Raw genomic sequence first — 12,325 nt, forward strand, 5'->3', positions numbered from 1 at the left:
TCCAGCAAAACAGATCTGGGATGTAACTACAAGTGGAAACCTCATGTGGGAGCTTGGAAATGCAAATATTGTGATTCTTATGGTGTGGCAACTATTGTTGGAGGACCTTTAGGCCCAGGAAGCAAACTGTATTTTGACCTACCAATTGATGATGAAAACTGGGGAGGGCCCTATGCCAACGGGACCTGGGCTTTGAAAGGGCATTACTAGATTTGTGGCCAACATGCTTATCACAGGTTATCTTCAAACTGGTCAGGAATATGCTATGTAGGGTATATTAGACCATTATTCTTTTTGCTACCACAAGTTCAGGGAAATCAGCTAGGAATCAAGGTATATGATGATCTAATTAGAGAACTGTGGTCAATTGATGCATCCCTGGCTGGAGGGAGGGCCCAAAAGTAGGGAAAAGATGAATGGCCACCTGAGCTAATCATACAACACTATGGACCATCCACTTGGAATTCTAATGAATTAATATCAGGTGTCAGAGAATCCATTTATAATTTAAATCGGATAATTTGGTTACAAGCTGTCTTTGAAATAATAACCAGACAGCTACAGCTCTTGATCTTCTTGCTGATCAGTCCACTCAGATGAGGAATATATTTCAGCATCAGATGGTGTTAGATTATCTATTAGCAGAAGAAGGGGCAGTGTGTAGAAAATTAAAAAACTGTTGTTTGCCAATAGATGACAATGGAAAAGTAGTGAAAAAAAATAACAAAGGAAATAAAAAAGTTAGCTCATGTACCAGTCCAAATGTGGAAAGGATGGGAATGGGACATGATTTTGTGGTTACCTAGAGGACCATGGGTTAAACAAATGCTTTTTTCTTATTATGTGTTGTAGCAACTCTCATCTTTTTACCATGCATGATCCCTTGCTTAGTGCAATTTATTCAACATGTGATCAAGGGGATGCAGGTAGTAACCATACCTACAGATCCAGAAATGGTTACAGAAGGACAAAAGGTGATGCCACTGCAAATAATTCCAAAACCAAAGAAGACCCAGGAACAGAAATTTAAGTCAATGATAACTAAAGTTTGTAAAGAAAATTACTGAGAAAATAAGAAGAGGAGGGATTGAAAGGAATGAGAAGGGGATGTCTTTACAAACAAACTGTGGACCTGATGGTGATATAGGAAACAAATAACTGGGTTTATGCAACTATAGTGTGCTATGTAATAAAGTGTGCTCAGAACAGATGGTCCTTTGCTATGTAACAACAGGATTTCCCTATCTCTAAGAATTGATAAAGCAGGAACTGGTGCTCTAAAAGTCGGTAAAAACTGGATCCCTAATTTGGAGTGTGGCCAGAAGCCCTGAGGGATGGCCAGATTCCAAGAGAGTCTGCACAAAGACAAAGGTCATCCAGCAGACACTTTGAGGCAGAATTCTTACTTCATCCAACGACCCCTGCCCAGGACCACCAGGAGGCAGTGCGTAAGCACAGCCCGATGAAGAGCTAATTAACATACGTGGCAAGGGGAGGCAGGCATAGATTATGAATATGTATAGGCTTTCATAAATACGTATGAACTTGAATGTATATAAACAGAGCGCCTGCTCTGTTTGGCGTGCACGTTTTGTGGTGGAGAGATTCCCCCGTGCATCTCAGTGCTGAAAAACATACCTACTCTGCAACCTTGCTAATTGTGGCATCTTCATTCCATGTGTCAATGGTAGATAAGTCCAGATACAGAAAGGTGAAAGAAGCAATTGGGGGGAACCATAAATTCCACAGGCATTCCACTAATTGACACAGACTGCTACTCAAGACTGTGCTAAATCTCTGGATTTAGAGAAAAAGAACAGAGACACAAGGAAAAAGAATGGGGGGTATGCACATTAGAAAGGGGTCTATATTAAGTGGTTTGGGAAACTTGTACCTCTCAAGTACCTCAGCCAATGGGGGAAGAGAGAGGGAAATGCGACTGGGAAATCAGGATAAAAAGGAGGCTGCGTCCTCTAACAATTTGAGAGACCCCATGGGAAATGCCCACGACCTCTCCCTTTATTTTAATAGAGCTGAAGTATTCCTCTGTCTCCTTTTTGGACATAAACCTCTAGTGTTTGTGGATTAATTTTCCTGACACTAGCCAAAACTGCAGAGCAAGAGAATACTTGAGGGTACCATACTTGCCAGTTCTGTGAAGATATCAGTTATTGTTGTGGGTTTCAGTTTTTCAGGGAATTTTGTCCCATCTGAAAGGAAGATGGAGGAGGTTGTCGTGGAAACAAATAGGGGTAATGACTCAGCCAAGGGAAAGGAGAATTTGGGAGTCATGCCTGGGGGAAGCAGAGAAGTGAAGCGGTTTTTTTGGCAGTTTCTGATCTGGGGGTCACATATATTTTTAGCTCTATTATTATATTTGGATCTTAGTGTTGCAATGCATTTAGAAAAATGGGATGACCTGAGAATGCATCCCTGAAATGTAGAATGTAAGCTTCTTTCCCTTATCTCTTTCTTCCCAGTTCTCCTTATTGGCTGTGTGAATGTAATCCACCCTCTTCCCCCTGTCTTCAAAAAGACTCGCGTTATCAATATTCTTCCTCTTTCCCTCCTGCTCTCTTTCTCCACGGGATCCCAAGCACCAGAATAAAGCTGAACTTCCATCTCAGCAAGGGAAAGAGCCTGGGTTTAGTTCCTCTGTTCCACGCTATAATTTCTTCCCTGCCCCCCTGGCTACTGAGGGGCGGACGGTGGCTATAGAGAGGCAGGGATGGTATAGAATTATAGCATCTTAGCTTCTGTATTTTTCCTTACCTTACCTGATAGGCAGAAAGACAAAACATATTCCAAAAGCTTCTGTCTCGGTTCTAGAAGACAGGTGTCTGCTAGGGAGAGCAGGAGCTTCCCTTGGGATGAAAGAATGTAGACCCCCCCTCCCTCCGAATTATTATAATTCTGAAATCAAGGGACTTTCAGGCAGAGATCTGGGGATAGGAATAACAGTTCTTTACTAGTATAACCAGGCAAACAAACAAACAATAACTACAGCAATAACAAGAACACAGAACCAGGGACCCCTGGGACAGCTTTCTCGGCTGAGAGGGATGGAGGAGAGGTTTTGTTTTTCACAAACCCCTCGGGCAGTCAGTCCCGGTGCCCCTGCAGGGCTCCGAGGAACAGTCGGCTGGAAAGAGCAGGGATGAGCTGAGATCCTGGGCCGGTGGATGAGGTGGACCAGCAGCTCCGCGGCAGTGCCTGGCACTGCCACACGTCCCGGCAGAACAGGGGGTGCGAGGCCACCAACAAAGAGGGAAGAAGGAGAAGAAGCAGCAGCTCCGTCTGGGTGATGGCGAAAATTCCCTTCTCCCCACCGCAGCAGCTCCACGACCCAGCAAAAACGAAAATGTCTTTTTCCCGAAGCCGAAGAAAGCCAGCCAAAAACTGTCCCCACCCTCCTTTCCTGCCCCCTTCCCCCCCTGGGCCAGGCCACTCTTTGTCCTTTATCAATCACCCACTAAATACCCACAGTTAGGTTGTCTCCGCAGCTAATGGGTAAAAATTCCATGGGCAGGCCAGAAGACAACACCAAAAAAAAAAAAAGGACACCTAACCCTCAACACTATCCACCCCGAATTTTTTCCCATACCAAAGTGTTACATCAAATATTAAACCTTTAAATTATACATGAACCTGTGATAAATGTAACCTTGGATAAAAATTCGTGAAAGAATAAATAAGTATATAACTGGATTTGTAACAATGTAAAAATTATATAAAATATAGTGTGGCCTAAGAATTTCCCCAAACCCAGCAGTAACTACCCATTCAGGCGGTAACGACCCTAGGTGACGTTCATCAGCCTGAAAGAAAGAGCAGGACACGAACAATTAAGCTAAACAAAGAAAGGAGCCAGGCCGGGATGCCCATCGACTCCACACCGCACCGGGACACCCCTTCCTGCAAGCCCCGACTGAAGATGCAATCAGGCCAGACAATAGGAAGAGCCCAGCCGAGATATCAATCGACTCCGCACCGGACTTGGACACTTCACCCTGAGAGTCCAACCAAAGATACAATCAAGAAGCACTCAGAACCTTTCACATGCGAAAGGACTCTGCCCAGTCGTCTATTGATTCAGTTCCACGGTTCCAGGAAATTCATTCAACCAGCCATCTAAACTCTTTGTTGAACAGTAACTGCCCGGAGTTTTGGCCTCAGGACACAAAATCCCTATAAAAACCCCGGACAGTCTACCCTCCTTCGTGGATTTGAGTAAATCTGTACCTCCGGGTATAGATGTCTCCCTATCCACCCAGCGCTGCGCTGATTTATTGTGGTTTTTTTCTCTCGTTGTTTGTGATTGAAATTGTTTTATAATAAATCGCTTTTTATATTAACCCTATTTTGCCATTGCATTTATAACAAACACATACTACTTTAACTATATACATATGTACATACAGATACAGATACAAGCACAGTGTCATGGGTAGTTCACCCTAAAACCAGGTCTCCTTGGGGTATGCACCGGGTCTCTCCATCCTTTTGTATCACCTACTAAGTGCAACCCGGTCCCTGAGCAAAGACAACCCCACGGATTGGATTGTCTTTGTTGGAGGCAGAATTAACCCAAACAGTTTTTCCTAGCATACCTCTCATATGTACCACTGGAAACTTATCTCCATCTGTCTTTTTAAAGGGCTCAGATTGGGCTGGGCCTGCTCAGTTAGTGGAACCTCGGGTGTTCACCAACCATGTGGCTTTTGCTAAATTAATCTCCCAGTTCCTGAAAGTTCTCCCACCCAGTGCTTTCAAGCTGGTTTTAAGCAGGCCATTGCACCGTTCAACTTTTGCAGCAGCGGGTGCATGGTAGGGGATATGGTACACCCACTCAATGCCATGTTCCCTAGCCCAGCTGTTTATAAGACTGTTCTTGAAATGAGTCCCATTGTCTGACTCAATCTTCTCAGGGGTGTCATGCCTCCAGAGGACCTGCTTTTCAAGTCCCAGGATGGTGTTCTGGGCAGTGGCATGAGGCACAGGGTAGGTTTCCAACCATCCAGTGGTGGCTTCTACCATCGTGAGCACGTAGCGCTTGTCTTGGCAGGTTTGGGGCAGTGTGATGTAGTCAATCTGCCAGGCCTCCCCATACTTGTATCTGGACTACTGACCACCGTACCAGAGGGGCTTCAACCACTTGGCCTGCTTGATCGTGGCACACGTCTCACAGTCATGGATAACCTGAGAAATAGTGTCCATGGTTAGATCCACCCCTCGGTCTCGTGCCCACATATAGGTGGCATCTCTACCCTGATGGCCTGAGGCATCATGGGCCCATCGAGCTAGGAACAACTCTCCCTTGTGCTGCCAATCTAAGTCTATATTTGACACCTCTATCTTTGCAGCCTGATCCACCTGCTCATTGTTTCGGTGCTCTTCATTAGCCCTACTCTTGGGGACATGGGCATCTACATGACGGACCCTCACAGACAGTTTCTCTACCCTGGTGGCGATGTCTTTCCACTCATCAGCAGCCCAGATTGGCTTTCCTCTGCGTTGCCAGTTGGCCCTTTTACACCTTTCCAGCCATCCCCACAGAGCATTGGCTACCATCCATGAATCAGTGTAGAGGTAGAGCTTTAGCCACTTCTTTCTTTCAGCAATGTCCAGGGCCAGTTGAACAGCTTTGAGTTCAGCAAGTTGGCTTGATCCACCTTCTCCTTCAGTGGCCTCTGCGACCTGTCGTGTGGGGCTCCATACGGCTGCTTTCCACTTCTGGTTCATCCCTACGATGCGACAGGAACCATCAGTGAACAGAGCATAGCATGTTTCTTCTGCTGGCAGTTGGTTGTACAGTGGAGCTTCTTCAGCCTGTGTCACTTGTTCTTGCTCCTCTTCATCAGTGAGACCAAAGTTTTCACCTTCTGGCCAGTTTGTAATTATCTCCAAAATTCCAGGGCGATTTGGGTTTCCAATACGGGCGCGCTGCGTGATGAGGGCGATCCACTTGCTCCATGTAGCATTGGTGGCGTGGTGGGTAGCAGGAACCTTTCCTTTGAACATCCACCCCAGCACTGGCAGTCGGGGTGCCAGGAGGAGTTGTCCTTCTGTGCCAATCACTTCCGAGGCGGCTTGAACTCCTTCATAGGCAGCTAAGATTTCCTTCTCTATGGGAGTGTAGTTGGCTTCGGACCCTCTGTAGCTTCGGCTCCAGAATCCCAGTGGTCGGCCTCGAGTCTCCCCAGGCACTTTCTGCCAAAGGCTCAAGGACAAGCCATTGTTCCCGGCTGCAGAGTAGAGCACGTTCTTCACATCTGGTCCTGTTCTGACTGGGCCAAGAGCTACTGCATGAGCAATCTCCTGTTTGATCTGAGCAAAGGCTTGCTGCTGTTCAGGGCCGCAGTGGAAATCATCCTTTTTTCAGGTAACCAGGTAGAGAGGGCTCACAATCTGGCTGTACTCAGGAATGTGCATCCTCCAAAAACCTATGGCACCTAGGAAAGCTTGCGTTTCCTTCTTGCTGGTGGGTGGAGACATTGCAGTGATCTTATTGACGACCTCAGTGGGAATCTGACGCCGTCCATCTTGCCACTTTACTCCCAGGAACTGGATCTCTCGAGCAGGTCCTTTGACTTTGTTCTTCTTGATGGCTAAGCCGGCTTCTAGCAGAATCTGGATGATCTTTTCTCTTTTCTCAAATACTTCCACTGCTGTGTTCCCCCACACAATGATGTCATCAATGTACTGCAGATGTTCTGGAGCCTCACCCTTTTCCAGGGCAGCCTGGATCAGTCTATGGCAGATGGTGGGGCTGTGCTTCCACCCCTGGGGCAGTCGTTTCCAGGTGTACTGCACTCCCCTCCACGTGAAGGCAAACTGAGGCCTGCATTCTGCTGCCAGGGGAATGGAGAAAAATGCATTAGCAATGTCAATAGTGGCATACCACTTCTCTGCCTTGGACTCCAGCTCGTACTGGAGCTCCAGCATGTCCGGCACGGCAGCGCTCAGAGGTGGAGTCACTTCATTCAATGCACGATAGTCCACAGTCTCCATTCTCTGTCAGACTTGCGCACAGGCCAGATGGGGCTGTTGAAGGGTGAGTGGGTTTTGCTGACCACCCTTTGGCTCTCCAGCTCTTGGATCATCTTGTGGATGGGGATCACAGCATATTGATTTGTCCTATACTGTTGGCGGTGCACTGTCAAGGTGGCAATTGGTACTCGCTGTTCTTCCACTTTCAGGAGTCCTACTGCAGATGGGTTCTCTGATAGTCCAGGCAAGCTGTTCAATTGCTTAATGTCCTCTGCCTCCACAGCAGCTATTCCAAAAGCTCACCTGAGTCCCCTTGGGTCTTTGTAATAGCCATTCCGAAGGAAGTCTATGCCCAGAATACACGGGGCCTCTGGGCCAGTCACAATGGGATGTTTCTGCCACTCCTTCCCAGTCAGGCTCACTTTGGCTTCTAACAGAGTCAACTGCTGTGATCCCCCTGTCACCCCAGCAATGGAAACAGGTTCTGCCCCCACATGTCCTGATGGCATTAGGGTACACTGTGCACCAGTATCAACTAAAGCTTCATATTTTTGTGGCTCTGATGTTCCAGGCCATCGGATCCACACCGTCTAAAAGACCTGGTTTTCCCGTGCCTCTTCCTGGCTACAGGCAGGGCCCCTCTAGCACTGGTCATCCTCTCCTCCCTGGGCATACATGCTAGAGGTTTCTTCAAGGGGATCATCCTCTTTTCTGTAATACCTGGCAGTTTGGTCACGGGAGGTTGAGGCTACCTTCACTTTAGTGGAACCTTTCTGGTTAATGGTTCCCTCCCTGAGTTGACGCACTCGTGCTGCCAGGGCAGAAGTGGGTTTCCCATCCCATTTTCCCATGTCTTCCCCATGGTCACGTAGAAAGAACCACAGCTCAGTTCGTGAGGTGTACCCTCTCTATCTAGCTGGGGGACGCTGGGCTTGGAGTTTTGGGCTTGTGACCCGCACTGGTGCCATATGGGAACTGCTCTTCCTCATCTCTTCCCTCATTTCCCTCATCTCCTCTTTGAGTTCCTTAATCACAGCGGAAATCTTAGCCTGCTGTGGGCCATGGACCATACTGGCGAAATGTCTAAGCCTGGTGGCGACAGAACCCACTGTCTCTCGGCTGTTATCAGCATTAATCAGTGCAATATAGGTGGTGTAGTCACGTGGCCCTAGATTTGCCAGACACCACAACATCTGCCCAGTGCACCTGACTTTGTTGGGGTCATTATCATGCTGTCCACCCCTACCAAAAAGGACCTCTAATATTGCCACTTCTCTCAGCTGTTGGATCCCTTTGTGAGAAATGAACTTGTAAAAATTCGTAGAAATCTAAATAAATGTATATAACAATAATGATATAAAATATAAAGTACAGTATGGCACACAAGCCCTTCCCAGATCTAGTCGCGAATTCCCACTCAAAGGATAACGATCCTAGCCGGCGCCCATCAACGAAAAAGAATAGACAGGACAAGGCTCATCAAGCTGACAGGGACAGGCTCGGTGCCCATCAACGGGAAAGAATAGACAGGACACGAATCATCAAGCCAACAAGGAGAGGCTCCGACGAGATACTCATCACCGGACCTGAACACCCCGCCTTGCAGGCTACCGTTGGGGGAAGCCATCAGGTAGACAAAAGGAAAAATCCAGCCGAGATATCCATCAGCTCCAACCCGGATCCAACCATCCCATCCAGATGGCCTGAACCACAATGAAATCAAGAACCACCCAGAACTTCTTTACATATGAGGAGACTCGGTCCGGACGTCCATTTGACTCTATTCTCCAACGCCAGGAAATCAATTCATACGACAATCAAGGACCGTTGATGAATGGTGCCTGCCTGGAATTTGGCCTCAAGGCTAAAAATCCCTATAAAAACCCCGGACAGTCTACCCTCCTTCGTGGATTTGGGAACACCTATACCTTTGGGTATAGACCCCTATCCACCCAGCGCTGCGCTGTTTGTTTTATTGTGGTTTTTCCTCATTGTTTATTTTTTATAGAAATTGTTTTATAATAAATTGTTTTTATTTAACCCAAATCTGCCTTTGCATTTATAACACCTTCCTCAATGGTTTTCCAATCCCTTCTATGATAGTGCTCTTCCATTCTCTCTCTGTGGACAAACCTCTCTCTTACACTCATCAAAAGCCGCTCCCAGAGGGAAAGGGGCCCTGGCTCCCTGACGAATACCTGATTCACACCTGAGTCCTGGGTCAAGGGTCCCACATTCCTTGCCTCACCACCATCCAGCTGCACGCCTATACCCATAAGGTCCCAGACCCGAAGTAACCAGCTTGTATAAGGCTCACGCCCCCGCCTCACAATGTCTTTTTGCAAGTTATGGAGACTGTCATATGTCAGAGACTCAGTAATGATTTCAACTACTGGCTCCCCTGTGGGTTGTGAGGGCCCTCCTTTCTTATCCTTATCAACAGGGTGCTGTGATTTCATCTTAGACTTCCTCGTTTCCACAGGGGAAACAGCTGCTGGCTGTGACTGCCCTTGTGGTTCAGCTGGAACCTGGACGGTTGTAACGTCTGTGGGTTCCACTGCAGCACCATCAGACTCTCCCTCTTTGGGGCAGGGGGAGGGTTTCTCAGCAGCTGAGGAAATGCACTCCTTTAGCGTCTCACGCATCTCCTTCACCAGAACCCCCAGCCACTGTGGGTGGTTCATTTCTGAGGTGGGCTGTGTGGCAGGGGCAGGCTCTAGAGCAGCACTCCCTGTCTCTGGGGCTGTGCCAGGCTCTGGGGCAGCACCCCCTGTCTCTGGGGTTGTGCCAGGCTCTGGGGCAGCACTCCCTGTCTCTGGGGCTGTGCCAGGCTCTGGGGCAGCACCCCCTGTCTCTGGGGCTGTGCCAGGTTCTGGAGTAGCATCTCCGGTCTCTTTCCCTTTGTCTCTGAAGGCTAAGTAGAACAGGCCTATCAGTACCACTGGCGGGGTAGGCCCAAGGAACGGGGTGAAAGGTTGGGAGAAAATTTCCCCAGCTGTCTTTTTCTCCCAGTAGGTACCATTATTAAAGTAACCCAAAAACCATCCAGTTAGTGTGTGACAGCTCTGAATCCATGAGCCCGCCGTCCAGAGGACGTTAAACATCCATTAATTCCTCACCTTATCAATCCACAAAACAAGCTGGATAATAGCCACAGTAGCCTTAGTTGTAGGACCCATATTTAAGTAAGGTACAGCAAATGGGAGAAATATAGCTGTGACCACATGCCCAGCGAACCAGGGTAAGCTAAACAACATGGTTTTACCTAACAAGGTTTCTAAATCCAGCATACAAAAGTTAGGTTATTTAAGAACTGTTATTCCTTTTTTGCCCTTTTCCTCTCAGTGCCCCACGTTGGGCGCCAAAATCTGTCTTGGTTCTAGAAGACAGGTGTCTGCTAGGGAGAGCAGGAGCTTCCCTTGGGATGAAAGAATGTAGACCCCCCCTCCCTCCGAATTATTATAATTCTGAAATCAAGGGACCTTCAGGCAGAGATCTGGGGATAGGAATAACAGTTCTTTACTAGTATAACCAGGCAAACAAACAACAATAACTACAGCATTAACAAGAAAACAGAAACAGGGACCCCGTGACAGCTTTCTCGGCTGAGAGGGATGGAGGAGAGGCTTTGTTTCACAAACCCCTTGGGCGGGCAGTCCCGGTGCTCCTGCGGGGCTCTGTGGAACGGTCGGCTGGAACAGCAGGGATGAGCTGAGATCCTGGGCTGGTGGATGAGGTGTATCAGCAGCTCCGCGGCAGTGCCTGGCACTGCCACACGTCCCGGCAGAACAGGGGGTGCGAGGCCACCAACAAAGAGGGAAGAAGGAGAAGAAGCAGCAGCTCCGTCTGGGTGATGGCGAAAATTCCCTTCTCCCCACCGCAGCAGCTCCACGACCCAGCAAAAACGAAAATGTCTTTTTCCCGAAGCCGAAGAAAGCCAGCCAAAAACTGTCCCCACCCTCCTTTCCTGCCCCCTTCCCCCCCTGGGCCAGGCCACTCTTTGTCCTTTATCAATCACCCACTAAATACCCACAGTTAGGTTGTCTCCGCAGCTAATGGGTAAAAATTCCATGGGCAGGCCAGAAGACAAAACCAAAAAAAAGACACCTAACCCTCAACAGCTTCTATGCTGGGAGTTTGAGGCCCTATCTTATCTTGGTTTTTCCTAGCAACCAAGGTTGAGACCAGCTCTTCTAGACATATTTTTATAAACAAAGCTTAGTTCTCATCTGAGGGAGGAGGATTTAGAAGGGGGTTGAACCAGGAGGGAATTATGTCACAAATTATAACTTTAATTGGTGATTCTTGTCAAATATGCTAATTTGCAGAATCTATAAAAATTGTATACGCATTATGCAGTGGGTGTATCTTCAGCATTTTCCACCTGGTGAATTGTGCACCTAAGGATGGTTATAAAGGTAAACCCTTTTTTATCACCCTAACTGTATCTCACTCATGATTTTAGGACCAGTGAAAAAGGCATCAATGTACATGCAATCCAGGTTTAACTTTACTGCTACTGATATAAAGAACTTATAACTAAGCCTATGCAACTATAGTTTACTGTGTAATCAAGTGTGTTGAGAACAGATAATCCTTAGCTCTGCAACAACAGGATCAACCATACTGTTTAAGACTGATAAAACAGGATCTAGTGCTCTAAAATCTGGTAAAAACTAGGTCTTTAGTTTAGACTATAGCCAGAAGCCTTAGAGAATGGCCAGATAACAAGAGAGCCTATGCAAAGACAAGGTTCATCCAGAGGACACCGTGAGGATGACTACTTACTTCATCCAGCGACCCATACCCAAGACCACCAGGAGACAGTGCACAAGCGCAGACAGACAAAGAGATAATTAACATACGAAGCGAGAGTAGGCTGGCATAGGTTATGAATATGTATAGACGATGTTGAAATGTTCATAATTATATATGAGCTTTGGTATACATAAACAGAGCGTTTGCTCTGTTTGGCATGCACGTTTGTGGTGGAGCGATCCTCTGTGCATCCAGCATTGAAAACATACCTGCTTTACAACCTTGCTGGTTGTGGAGTCTTTATTCCGAGTGCCACTATAGCATTAAAAACAAAAAATTCTGAGAATAAGACATTAAATACTCTGAAAGAAGCTGACTTGGATTTGAGTTTCACCTTAGTATCTAAAATTTGAGTCTCCCATATATGCCTTTCTCTTTTTCATGTTGAAAAGTTGTACAGTTTTCTCTAATGGGAGAAACTGATGTGGAAATGAAGTAAGCTTTGAAACACCAAAAAGCTAAACAAAGGTAATGTAATTTGGGTAAGAAGAATCTCTGCTGGCTTCTGTTCTGGAAG

This window comes from Pseudopodoces humilis, chromosome 12, assembly GCF_049639895.1.
Source record: "Pseudopodoces humilis isolate 2021_Gansu_Grassland_sample_001 chromosome 12, ASM4963989v1, whole genome shotgun sequence".
Taxonomy (NCBI): Eukaryota; Metazoa; Chordata; class Aves; order Passeriformes; family Paridae; genus Pseudopodoces; species Pseudopodoces humilis.